Raw genomic sequence first — 13,929 nt, 5'->3', positions numbered from 1 at the left:
GATATATACTGTGTATACATATATATATTTTTTCTTTATATTTTTTTTAATATTTTTTTTATTGTTTATTATTTATTTTTTGCTTTATTTGTTATATGTTATATATTTAAGTACAAATACAGGAGAGAATTTGATTGAGCGGCGGATTAAATGTGACTGTCAGGCGGAGCCGGGGACTGAGTTTACAGTCCTGAAAGCAGTTATGCGATCTGGTCGGATTTGGGAATAAATCTTAGTAGCCCGCCGCTATCTTGTCATGTCTCTCGTCATTCAATATATCCATGAGGACGCGGAAGGAAGGGGTGGCGGGGGATGGGTGGGGTTGGGGGATGGGGGTACCTAATTTACACAGTTCGAAATCTGTCTCAAACTTATGCTGCCACGGTGCTAGATTCATGTTCGGGTGATTCATGTCCAATTTATCTCTCGGTGAAATAGAAATCCCCGGGAAAAAAAAAATCACGGCAATATAGCCCCGCAGCTGAAGTCCAGACACAAATTTATCAACTGAAACATCTCTCTTGCATTGTCATAATTTTCCACAGGGGAAAATGATCCTTTTCCGCACTCAGGTAAAACACTTCTAGGTTCATTATTAATTGCATAGATACTTAGATACTTTATGAGTCTTGAGGCGTCTTCCATTAAACATTTTCTTGTCTCTAGTGCTCCAAAGATTTAGACAGATAGATAGATAGACTTTTACTTGAAATCACACACGGAAATTGAAGTCACAGCAGACCACATGAAAATATGCAATATATATTGTAAGACCAAAAAAGACCAGAAAAAAGAAAATGGCAATATGCAATAAACATAAGAATTTGTAGAAATATTTTAGAAAAAAAGATAAAAAATAAATATAAATTATATATAGCTGCAGGCAGCGATACACAGGGTCCAGGTTAGTCGCATTTGATGCGAATTCCGATTTTCCCATGAAACGCAGCATCACTTCTTATCGAGCCAAATTAAAACTTCAATACAGATGGAACGCGGCATCAGTTCAAATACATTTTCCAAGTTCCATGTGGTCTCAACCCAGCTCGCTCCACCACCCCAGCTAACTCTGCTCCACCAATGTTGGGCTACTATTAGTATCGGAATTGTTAAAACAGTGTTCAACAATTACGTTCATACCTGGATCATGTTCCTCCAAAGGATTTTAGAGTTTCCTGTGGTGTGAATTCTCTGACCCATAATTTTGGGGGTTTTGTGAAACGCAGCACAAGTTACAGTTTTCGGAGTTTCCTGTAAACGCAGCATCGGCTCAGGTTGTCTGTTTACGCGTAGCAGCTGCTATTTAGTCCATAAGGCGCAAGTGGCTGGATACAAATGAGAGACGAAGCTTGGACTTATCTAATTTTGTGCGTTCATAAAAAAAATAGTGTGTGTTTGTGAACTCCAGATTAAGGAGAGTGACTCAAGTCAAACAGTGCCAACATTTGCAGATGATAAACAATTGCTTACAGACGCCTGTTTCAGCGTCTTTGGAGGGGGGTGGTGTGCGTTTCTCAAGGCTCTGTTTACATGGAATCCACGCTGATTGGATTTAGATGACTCTTTATGAGCCCCTCTATGAAGCCCATCAATTGATACGCGGAGCCTCTCGGTTACTAGGTGTGACATCCTGAGGAGGCTTGGATTTACGACTCCCTGCGACCCAGTTGTGTTGTCGCTGCGCCGGCAAAGCTCCCCCACTCGCAGACATGGCTCTCCGGTTTCACGTCCAGACAGGTGTAAGTCTGGACGTCCGGTGATAACGCGCAACATATGTGTGTACGGTGTAGACATGTGTTCCAATGTACGGATTCAGTAATACGTGGAAATGTATAGTCTGTGTGCCGACATACCGACGGATATGAATGTATCGCAGATATGGACACGCATAACATCTGTAGCATATGTGTTTATGGTACAGAAAAAATACCATTATGCACTGTGATGTTTAGATTTCGATAATGGGAACCATATACACAGGTTTACATGGCGTACGGGACGCCACTAACATAGCGTTTTGGAGTGTTTCAGTTTCTGTGTGATACAATTTGCCATTGCCAATGACAAGATGATCCCAATAGGTTTAGTGATCTGAACCCGACTGCTTTATACACATGATTTACGAAACGGCAATTACGTCATACCTTCGCCCCTTCACGGGGACTGTTTAATAATGGTGGCTCCCTCCATCCACATATGGATATACAACCGAGTCACAAAGCCATTGTGTCCTAAGATGAATGTAGCCCCTCAATCCATAAAATATTGCTACTGTACATTAGGGCTCTATTGAGAAAATTCTGTCTTCATTTGTTTGACCGGTGAAATATAAATGTCCATAGAGCCAACCCCCCTTCCCCCGACCGCTGCGGAATCCAGCCGCTGACATTTCTCCACTTTTAAGACACAATGAAATCTGAATATTGCCTCGGCTGTGCGGCGGCCCGCAGGGAAATAATCCGGGGGTCTCTGAATAGCCCCTAATTGAATTGTCTTTTACTAAATAGAGTTTGCTCTAATGCATACTCTCATCGGAGACTATGACAGCCGGCGATGCCTCTCATATCTCCCTAAAAGAGCCCCCAGATCCGCGGGCCTATTAACTGTATTACCCCAAACCAATATCTCTGCCTAAACCCATTACCCTGAACCCATTGTGTATTTTTGTCACTACATCTTTGCTCAAAATCCGAATCAGCCCTGTGATGGATGCTTAACAAGACTACACTTTTATCACATATTCTCCTGACCTTCAACAAATTGCTTTGCAAGTTTTGCCTCCAAGATGAATGCGACAGCACTGCTATCTTTAACCCCGTGGATTTGTGCTCTGGGAAGGGTAGGGTGTTGGTGGGGGTGGTGTTGGTGGTGGTGGTGGGGCGTGGAGCAGGGCCCAATGTTTCAGTTTCTCCACGCTAGCTAACCCTCGTGTGAACCCTGACCATCCGTCAGACGCGGTTTGTGGAAAAGGTAGAACGTTGGGATCCGGTGACGCGCCTTGCAACACAAAATTAGTAAAGATAGTTTGGTCACTTAGCCAAAAGGGAAAATAAACACATGTTCACTTACTCCCCAAAGAGGAATTGCAATTTTCCAGGCAGGCCCTTGACAAGGAACAGGTTAAATACTTTGCGCTGTTGTTTCTGGAAGAAAGTGCTGATAGAAAAAAGTTCACAGAAATGATAAATCTTGAGCCCTGACTCCCCCCTCCGCTCCGCTGCTTCCCCGGTTTCCACCATCCACTCGCCCCCGAGGTGTAAATCACTTTGGCCCGCAAAGGCCACGCAGATAACTGGTGCAACATAAAACACTCCCAAATCCCACCGAAAGAAATAGCCGAAAACAAAACAAACTAAAACTGGCACCATGACGCTGTTTCAGCACAGAAAAGGCAGTTCTTTCACGCTAATAGCTGGATATTGGGTTGCCAGTGATCTATACTATCACGCATTGTCTATTCTTTGGGTCGTGAAGGTACCGGCTCATACACCCCTGGGGGGCAAGAGCTTTTGGTGAGGTCTTACCTCGGGACAAAATATAGAAATTGAATTATCAGTAGGCAAGAGACATTCTGTCGCCAGGTTTGGGATTAGGAGGCTGCAAAACATACGTGATTTATAATCTATCATCATGGTGTGTAAGACACAAATAAAATAGTGGCTTTACACTCCAGCGAGCTCTACCTTATTATGGGACGATAGCGTTGTGTTCAAATTCCGCCATTCCATAAGTATCTCTCTTTCCCTTAGTTAGCTTTGGAGATCGCCACCCCTCTTTATCAGAGAAGACCTGTGTCTTATCATGACAAATGCTGGAAATTCCTCCCCGAGATAAGTAAAGGAGCTTAGGATTACCCTCTTGACTGAACACTGGAAGCAATGGAAGCGAGAGGGGAAAGTGGGCGAGTCAGGGAACCGTGTGTGTGTGTGTGTGTGTCTGTGTGTGTGTGTGTGTGTGTGTGTGTGTGTGCGTGTGTGCGTGCGAGCGAGAGAGAGAGAGAGAGAGAGAAAGACAGTTTGTCTGAAGAAGAGAAAAGGAAAGGTAGAGAATGGATTGGGTGGGTTGGTAGTGGTGGTGTTGGGGTGGTGGGGGTTTAGGGGCTTCGGCAGGCTCTCCTCTGTATATTTTCTCGGCGGTGAGGCAACCTCACCATTAGTGTCAGAGACTCAGATTATCCAACCAAGGAAAGAGGGATAAGTGGATTGATGAGGTGCTTCCACAGTGCCTGGCTGCTCCGCTGGAAGAGGGCCCTGCGCTCCAGACGAGCGCTGCTCCTCAAGGAAAGGGCCCAGAAATAATGAGCTACTTAACCAGACCGTTCACTGCATTTCTGTCATATTACAGCTGGCTTGTTTGTTTATCCCAGACAGATCTATATTTCACTTTTTTTTAATACAATTAATCTGATAGGGACTAAAAGCCCTCAGCCTAATAACATGCCAATTACAATGAAGACCTACTTAGAATAAATATGAATATAATACCGTCATTTATTGCCATAAATACAGAGAGGGCTTGGCTCCCATGACACCCATTGATTAATAATTGGTGCCGCAGCCTTAAAGGGCAATTAAGGATAGCAATTTGAGATCTTGGCTTACATGTTATTTGCCAAACAACGCAGCCGCCTTACCTCCATGGTCCTAGATCAACAAGAAAATCAAATAGATATCTCCTTGACATAATATATGCCACGCGCAACGACGAGACGGCCCTCCGTATTGGAAACAGTTTATGATTTCTGAATTGATAGGCCGCCCGCTCCGTCCGATAGCAATGTTTGTGATGTGCATAGCGATTACGGCGAGGCAATCTATTTCGAGCACTCCGCTTGATGATGCCCGGACATTTGCATTTCTTTGTCATTTGCATAGATACGCTCTCGACATCCATACAGTAATGAATCCTCACTTTCTCAATTTAGAAATGGACCCGGGCCTGTGCAACTTGTCCAGGTTTAGTAACATATGTTCTCTAAATATGCATAGATTTATTACGGTTTCAGATAAATTATTAAAAGCGCAAAGTGTGTGCAATGGCTACTTAGGTAATGGCCTGTTTACGGTGAGACCTTCACTCACTGGGCCTTCATAAGCAGAACGTATCGGCAGCCATATGGAAGAGTTGCGGGAACTGCTTAGGATGCAGTCGTTTTTCTTCCATGTGCAAAGCAAAGGAATTTTGTGAGATTTAGACCTTTGGGCTACCTGTTGGCCTTGTCCCATTAAAATATGGAACATAGCCTGAAAGTCAACTTTTGCTTAGGTATGCTTCTGTTTGTAACGCCTTCAAAGACCCATTAACTTATACAGTAGTGCGTGAGGTTCGTTCCCTCGTGTGTTATGACTGAAATTAAACCATTTGGAAAAGGTGACGCTCCACTGCTTTATAGACCTGTTAGAATGCTGAAAAGAGGGGTTAATCATCATTTTGGTTGCAGCTTCTGGTTTGTTGAGGAACTCGTTCACCGCCGGTTTAAGATGGCACCAACAATAATTGTATTGTCTTTCAACCTTTAACAGCCCTCGCCTTGTCCTCAGGGCTATAGAGGACAAAGGGACAGACTGTGCGAAACGCGCCGCGGTGCATCTAAAATTTAACAACTCGCCTTCTAAAAATAGTAAACGTCTCCTGTTTTGTCACTCCGCCGGTGAACTTGGGACCTTCAAGGGGGGTAATTTTTTGTTCACCGGTTAACGGCAAAGTTAACAGCATTGCAATCTCCATTCCTCTTGAAATAAAAAATACCTCACATAAGAGAGGTTAGCATTCAACATGAGCCTCCGAACGTGGCGCTGACGACCAAGATAATGGCTGAATCTCCCACGGGATGTGGGAGATTTGAGGTAAACGGGGAATATTTCAAGTCAATGACTTTAGTCAACAGTGGAAATTGCCTCTTAAAGGAAATGGGAAAGATATATTCTATCTGTTGATATTTTGCATTATGACAACACGGAACAAAAGCAATACTTAGCCTCAGTCAGGCCTTTAAAAATTACCAATGCTTTATTGCTTCAAATTAAACAGTTCTACACAGTAAACACTTTCTGTTGGAGACCAGCTCAGATATTATGGTGAACATCACCGCATACCCCCTTGCAACCAAACAAATCTCCTTCTCTGTTTTTTTGACCTTGTCTTTTGACCCAGTAGGCTCAGCTGTTAAACCCAATCCCTATTGGAGATCACACCAGTCCTTAACAACCTTGCCAAGGCCACAATGGGGGAATTACCATGCATATAACCATAATTCTGGTGCCGCCATTTTGCGCAGTGTTCTACTTAAGCAGGTGGGGGTGAGTGAGATGTTTGACCTTGTTGAGACCCATAAATCCTCTCTCGTCATCCATCATCCAGTCAATTACTTGTGATTTGGGTGGTGATCAACTGCTCCAGGGGATGAGTTGTGTCCAGGGGTCTCCAACATCGCTGTCAACTCAATCAGCGCTCTCTGGTGATGAGGACGGCATATGTGCAGCACCCTGAAATTCAACACCAATTCCCCAATTCTCTTCCAAATTAAAACTAAAATAGATCAATTGTAACAAAACACGTGAGCAGAGGTATGTTTTACCCATAAAAAATTCCAGTGACAATGCTGTCCAATCCATTGAGGACCTTCATCTCTTGCCATACTTTTAAACATCGTTCTGGGCCACGATCGCTCCACTGGCCGCCAAAATGTCACTGCTACAGCCGTTATTAGGCCAACACAGTCTCAATCATTTTCGGTACATATTGATACCTACAGAAACAGATTAACATCACCTAATGGATATCATTTCGTAGTGTATTATGTCTTTATGTAATTCAATATACAAATTAAAGGATCAAATCGCAGCATGGATTACTGTTGCAATATTGACAACAATCGTGGATTCCCTCACCAGTTCGCTACGGTAGAGGTAGAGTAGAGGTAGAGTAGAGGGAAGTAGAGATGAGGTAGAGGTAGAGGTAGGGTAGAGGTAGAGGGAGGCAGAGTAGAGGGAAATAGAGATGAGGTAGAGTACAGGCACAGTAGAGGTAGAGTATAGGTAGAGTAGAGGTAGAGTAAAGGTAGACTAGAGGTAGAGATGAGGCAGAGGTAGAGTATAGGTAGAGTAAAGGAAAGTAGATATGAGGTAGAGGAGAGGTAGAGTAAAGGGAAGTAGAGATGAGGTAGAGTAGAGGTAGAGGAAAGTAGATATGAGGTAGAGTAGATAGAAGTAGAGGTGGAGTAGAGGTAGAGTAGAGGTAGAGTAAAGGGAAGTAGAGATGAGGTAGAGTAGATAGAAGTAGAGGTAGAGTAGAGATAGAGTAAAGGGAAGTAGAGATGAGGGAGAGTAGATAGAATTAGAGGTAGAGTAGAGATAGAGTAAAGGGAAGTAGAGATGCGGTACAGTAGATAGAAGTAGACGAGAGCCGAAGTAGAGTCAAGTAGAGAGTAGAGTCATGGTAGAGTAAAGGAAAGTAGATATGAGGTAGAGGAGAGGTAGAGTATAGGTAGAGATGAGGTAGAGTAGAGGTATAGTAAAGGAAAGTAGAGATGAGGTAGAGTACATAGAAGTAGAGGTAGAGTAGAGATAGAGTAAAGGGAACTAGAGATGCGGTACAGTAGATAGAAGTAGAGTAGAGGTAGAGTAGAGATAGAGTAAAGGGAAGTAGAGATGAGTTATTGTAGATAAAGGTAGAGTAAAGGGAAGTCAAGATGAGGTACAGTAGATAGAAGTAGAGTAGAGGTAGAGTAAAGGTAGAGTAGAGGTGGAGTAAAGGGAAGTAGAGATGAGGTAGAGCAGGTAGAGTAGAGGTAGACGAGAGCCGAAGTAGAGAAGAGTAGAGAGTAGAGTCACGGTAGAGGTGGAGTATAGTCGAAGTACAGAAGAGTAGAGGTAGAATAGAGCTAGGGTAGACGTCATGATATCAACATAAAGAATTGTCGAAATTTTTCCATTTATTTCCCGAAGCAGCACATTTTGACGGTGACCTCATGCCACCTCAGGACTATCAGGACTCTATCGCATGTTTGTGTTGTGTTGAAAGAAGAGGGAAGAGGGAAGAGGGACATTGAAGTGCCGCGGTACGATCCTTTCTCGGTATCGATCCCAGAGTGTTCTGTGAGGCTGCAAATGCTTTATCCTTTGCTATGAGAGTTGGAACATTAGAACGGCAACGTTTCATGCACCAGACTGCGCTTGACATGTGGAAAACGTGGCAAAATCACACAAAATTCTCGCATCGTGATGTTCCGATTCTGTCAAAACCACGGACTGATTTGGAGGCGTTTGGACGGCGCGTTTGGCAGGGGGCGGGGGGAATTAGGCGGCGGAGAGCACACGCCGGAGTTCACTACGCCGAAGGACTAAGGTAGGGTAAGTTATACAAATACTCAAGTTGAGTTGAGGTTTTCCTCCCCTAATTCCCCCTTCATCTCTGTTCCACTCAGGCTGTCTCCCGGCTTCCAGTCTGTCACAGTGAAGGGGCATAATAGGCCTGAGAAGATCAACCCATCTAAAGAGGGATTTGGAACCTTTCACCTCTGGAGGAATCCAGGTTGGAGGAAGCTCCGGGGTTCATAAACGCTCACAAGTGCTCATTTTGGAGAGGTGTTAATACCAACTCCCTTCCAGCACACACACACACACACACACACACACACACACACACACACACACACACACACACACACACACACACACACACACACACACACACACACAGTCTTGTCAGGAAGGGCTCATGAAAATGTATCGTTGGGAAGTAACGTCTACCGCTTTTTTTCTCCCGCTCTGTCAAATGTGAACTTTTATCCGATTCCGACGCCATATAAATAAAGCATATTTTGGAGCTGGATCCAACCTGGGCCAAATGTGCACATGGTCGCATAATCTAGCATCAGTTGGGGTCCGTCTATTGCCGTCGGTTTATTAGATTACCTCTAACAAGCGTCTTATTGAATAGTTTGTCAATCTAATCAGAGGGGCTATGATAAACTCAGAGGGGCATTAGACTACCGTTCCCGCTCTTTCCCGAGCGGTAAGAAATCCATAACGCCAATGAAAAACGTAAAGGCATGAGAGCCCTAAAAACATTACCGGAATCAGATTGAAGCTGAGAAAAGCTACATGGGCAACGATGTTATGTTATGAGAGATTGATCAGTATGTCGTTTGAAATAATTAGCAATGATTTTTTTCCTCTGTGTGTTTGTGTGTGTGTGTGTGTGTGTGTGTGTGTGTGTGTGTACATGTGGCCTGTGTGTGTCATCTGCCTTACCTTTTCTTTTTGGACCTCAGAGTCAGAATCCTTTTACATTTTCATATACGAGGAATTTGTCTAAGTACAGATTGGTGCATTACTATACATATATTTGGCATAAAAAAAACAAAAAATAGCCAAACATACTAAAATAGCAAAATAAAGTACTAAAATAGCCAGATATAATGTTAAGTTAAAAGGCAATATCTGGAGCTAAGGAGCAGTATGGTTGTCAGTATGACTGGAGACGGATATACTGTACTGTATGAATAAATATGTATGCAATAATATGCGGATGGGTCGGAATGAATGAGTAGGTATAGGTTCTTATTATTTCATAACTGAATTATTAACATTAGAATATTATTGACAAATTGACAAAAAAATTAAATTAAAAAATAACATGCATGTGACCCATTTAGATTTTTTCCATTTCATTATTGTGTGTTCAAGGCATTTTTTAAATCCGAAGTTACCCCTCATTAAGATGGAGGGCCAGTGTGTGACTTCGGCGCTACATGTCCCTGTTTTGGATTGAGAATAAGAGTACATCATGTTCTCATTAATTTAGCAAAACCTTGCCACGTTGCGAGAGGACTCGCGTCCGCACAGACACTCTCAACAGAAACCACAAAAACCGCGTCCGAGGGGGATAACGCCCTGTCCACGCAGGCTGTATATATGTATTTTTATTTATATTTGATAAAAGGAGCAACGGATATGATACTGATTATCATTAATGGTCTTAGACTAATTACTGGCGAGGTCTTTCATGTGCGACTGACTGATGTTAGAAAATTAACTCCCATGTCATTTGCCGGGCTTCTTAAAGGCCTGGGACAAACAAACACTAATAAGGTCTGTCCCTTTCAAAGGGAACTACCCTTGTAAACAGACGCTACAAACATATACAGTATATGTACAACTTGTCGGTTTGTGTGTGTGTGTGTGTGTGTGTGTGTGTGTGTTTGCATGTGTGTGTCAATGATAGTCTTTGGTGGTGTCTGTGCAAATGTGTGTGTGTGTGTTTGTTTTTGTCGTCCTCATTTTCTAAGACGTAATAATTATAGTACCCTATACATTTTGAATAAACAATACTATGAATTATACTGAAGAACTTTGAAGCCCTTGAAACCTGTCAGTTAAGTTTTTTTTGTCTGTATAATTATATATTGTTGTTTTTATTAATCAGGCTACAATTATTACTATTTTTGGTATTTTTTTCAATATTTTTTCTAATTTCTATATTTTTATAATAATAATAATAATATTACTATTATTATTATTATTATTATTATTATTATTATCATTTTTATTATTAGTTGTAGTAGTAGTAGTAGTATTAGTAGTAGCAGCAGCAGCGATATTCGATTATTATTGTTATTATTAGTATGGCTGATAGTATTATGTTGTTGATTATGATGATGATTATGATGTTCACTACTATACTGCTCCCGCACTGTTGATATATACCTACATATACTGTATCTATATACTGTATATAGCTACATAGTACATAATTATAAATAATATAATAATAACCTTTATCTGTATAGCCCCTTTTATACACCGCATGCAGCTCAAATCAAATATTAATAATAAAAGCATCTGATTTTATCTTTATGTAACAGTAAATATATATAATTTGCACAGTTATATAGCATTGTTTAGCAGTTATATATCCAGTATATATAAAATGTGCAATATAACAGTTTTATATTTTTATATATATATATATATATATATATATATATATATATATATATACACAGGCTCCAGTATGCAGCACTGTAGTGCACACTCAGCACACACATACTGTAATCTTTCTTTGTCCGGTGCAATATGTTCAGTAAATGTACTTAGTGAAGGAGCTCTGATTTGTTGGCCGCATTTGGCCGATCGCCAAGGGCAACGGGGCATCATCAGCAAAAAGTTTGTAACGCTGTTTACTGGGACTCGATCAAATAAGCAATGACAAACCGCACTGTCCCCCGCTTAAGAATTACACGCAGCATTTTCTGTTAAATTGTCTTTATTGTTTGTCTGCCGGAGTTCATTCTTTTCTGCGGTCAAAGTATTATCTTATTTCTTCCTTAAAGAGTAATTGCTGGCGGTGGTGTTTTTTTTTCTTTCTTTTTCCCGCTCGCCTGAAGTCTATTTGAACTTTTTTGGAAAGGGGCTGGAACACAAACAACGCAACGGCGACTCGTGTCCGAATGAGATCGTTGGATAAATGTCGGTACAAACCCCCCCCCAAAAGGAATCTGGATCCAATAAAGTGTTGACAGCACCCCCGCCCCCCTCCCCGGAAGCAACATTCCTTAATCTCATAATTCCGCTCCCCCCCTGCCATCCAGCGTCTTGTCTTTTTCAACAACAACAAAAAGAGGAGGCTAACCGAATTACAGCACGGGGTACAATGTGAAGAACATGAGATTTTTTGTTGCTTGTTGTTGCTACGACCCGACAATAGCGGGGAAGTCCACAATATCGAATTGTACAATCGGGAGTTTATGAGCAAAAGGATTCGGCGGACAAGAGGACCTCGGGGCCTCATAGCCCGGAGAAAAAGGCAATTACTTGTATAGGTATTACGGCGTGATGGATCCTATTTGTTGGGCGGACGGAGGAACACAGGCTACAATGCACTGTGTCCCGGGGTGGAGTGGAGTGGAGTGGAGTGGAGTGGAGTGGAGTGGAGTAGAGAGTGGACTCCTCCACGCTCTGAGTGGAACCGAGAGCCAGGGACATAGCTGGGAGGAAAATGCCAGTTAAAGGAGAAATAACACTTCTACAGTTATCGGTCCTCCGGTGTAGAAGTTGACTTTCTGATCCTTTTTGAATGCTTTTCTGACTTGACCGCTTACATATTTTATCTACATATGTAGAAATAACACATATGAAGACAAGGGCGACAAGGGCCCCCAGAAATAAATTAGCAATTTGAGTCTCATTTCCTGAGGTGAGGCGGCTGCCCCGTACCCGTATGGCGGTCGCGTTGACGCACAAGATTCAAGGTAGTGGAGTGAACAAAATGTCTGGTTACAATTATAAATGTGTTTTATTCTACTGTGGGTAGAAGTCAAGAAAAATGTCTGACACACCCATTGTTTTAAGTTGACCTTACTGGAGGTCAGCCACCGCTTCCAGAGATTGCTCCACAGACACTGGCGTCGAGCCTAAATGTAACCTCTTAAAAACACATTGTTTCGCGTCTATAATTAACACATGTGCTTTTAATGCAGATAATTATCTTATTCTATTTATATAGTGCATACATGATATATTAAAACAGAGTTTGCCCCCTCAATATATCATTGCATATTGAGGGGGCAAACTCTGTTTTTCCCAGGAAGGGGGCCCACCCTCTACATTTCTGCCGCTGTATGTAGACTTATATACAAAACTGTATGTACTTTACAAAGTTGGCTAGTGAGCTCAATATGGGCAAGTAGCGATAACGTTTATTGTAAGTACCGGTTACAGTATTGCCACTTTAATAATACAAGAGGGATACAGTAGTAACAGCAGTAAAGGATGTTTTTATTTTACTGTGAATTATAAAATTCAAGAATAGTCAACGATTCATGTCGAGAAATTATCCAAGGGCTGCTTTAAAAAGCGCCTCTGATATGGCCTGAGATGCAGCCCGTAAAATATCCATAGTTTAGCATTTTAGCCCATTTACTAAATTGACAAACAGGCGGCTGTGAAATCGGGAATATCAAACGACCCCGGGAGAATCAACGATCGGTGGGACTGATTTGTTTAGTACCGCGACGGTATGGTTTGGGCCACGGGTTTGGCAGCACATCGGATCAGGGGGTCCTGGCACTCATTCCTTTCTACCTGAAAACCTTCAATCATCCCTCTTCATCGGGTTTAGCGGGGAATCAGCGGTTCCCGTCACTCAGATGGATGAGGCGGATCAAACTCCAAGCGAGCGAGAAGTTTGTTTCAGCTCGGCGGACCATGAGCAAGAATGGGACTTTCGTTCATTTGTTGTCATTTTTCTTGTCACTATAATGGATTTATTGTTGACCTGTATCGGATTACAAATGTATATAAATGTCTAACTGTGAGCTGCTCTGCAGGGGCCCCGTTCTGGAGATCCCTACCGAGGGCCGACAGGTACATTTTTCCCCCTGTCACATGTTCTACAGCGGTCCTCTGTAGTCGGCAGGTAGCGGGTTCGACTCTGTCATCGTACAGTAGATTTAATACGTCCCCGTAGAGCACCTGGGGAAGTGGCCGCGCTGGCACCTGGGGCTCCAATGCATGCGCACACACACACACACACAGAGACACACACACTCAGACACACACTGATTCTCCCATTAGCTCCCAGGACCTCGCTGTAGCTATAGATGGAATAACACCCAGTGGAGCTGCTCCCTGCACCACCTGGGACCTCTCCGCTCCCTACCCTCTCTCTCTCTCTCTCTCTCCCTCTCTCTGCCTCGCCCTCTCTCTCTATCCCTGGATCCCCCCATCTTTTCATTTTCTGAAGCCTGCCTGTGTCACTGCCAATCAGGCCTGCGTGTCACCGCACCACAGTGAGTGTGTGCATGTATGCGTGTGTGTTTGTGCATGTGCGTGTGCGCGCATGGCAACCTCCCGGAGTGGACATGAGGAGACAGGCGGAGATGTGATGGAGGCTGCCACCTAACAGGCCCTAATAGCACATGACACA

This window comes from Zeus faber, assembly GCF_960531495.2.
Source record: "Zeus faber genome assembly, chromosome: 8".
Taxonomy (NCBI): domain Eukaryota; kingdom Metazoa; phylum Chordata; class Actinopteri; order Zeiformes; family Zeidae; genus Zeus; species Zeus faber.
This window is presented reverse-complemented; position numbering follows the sequence as displayed.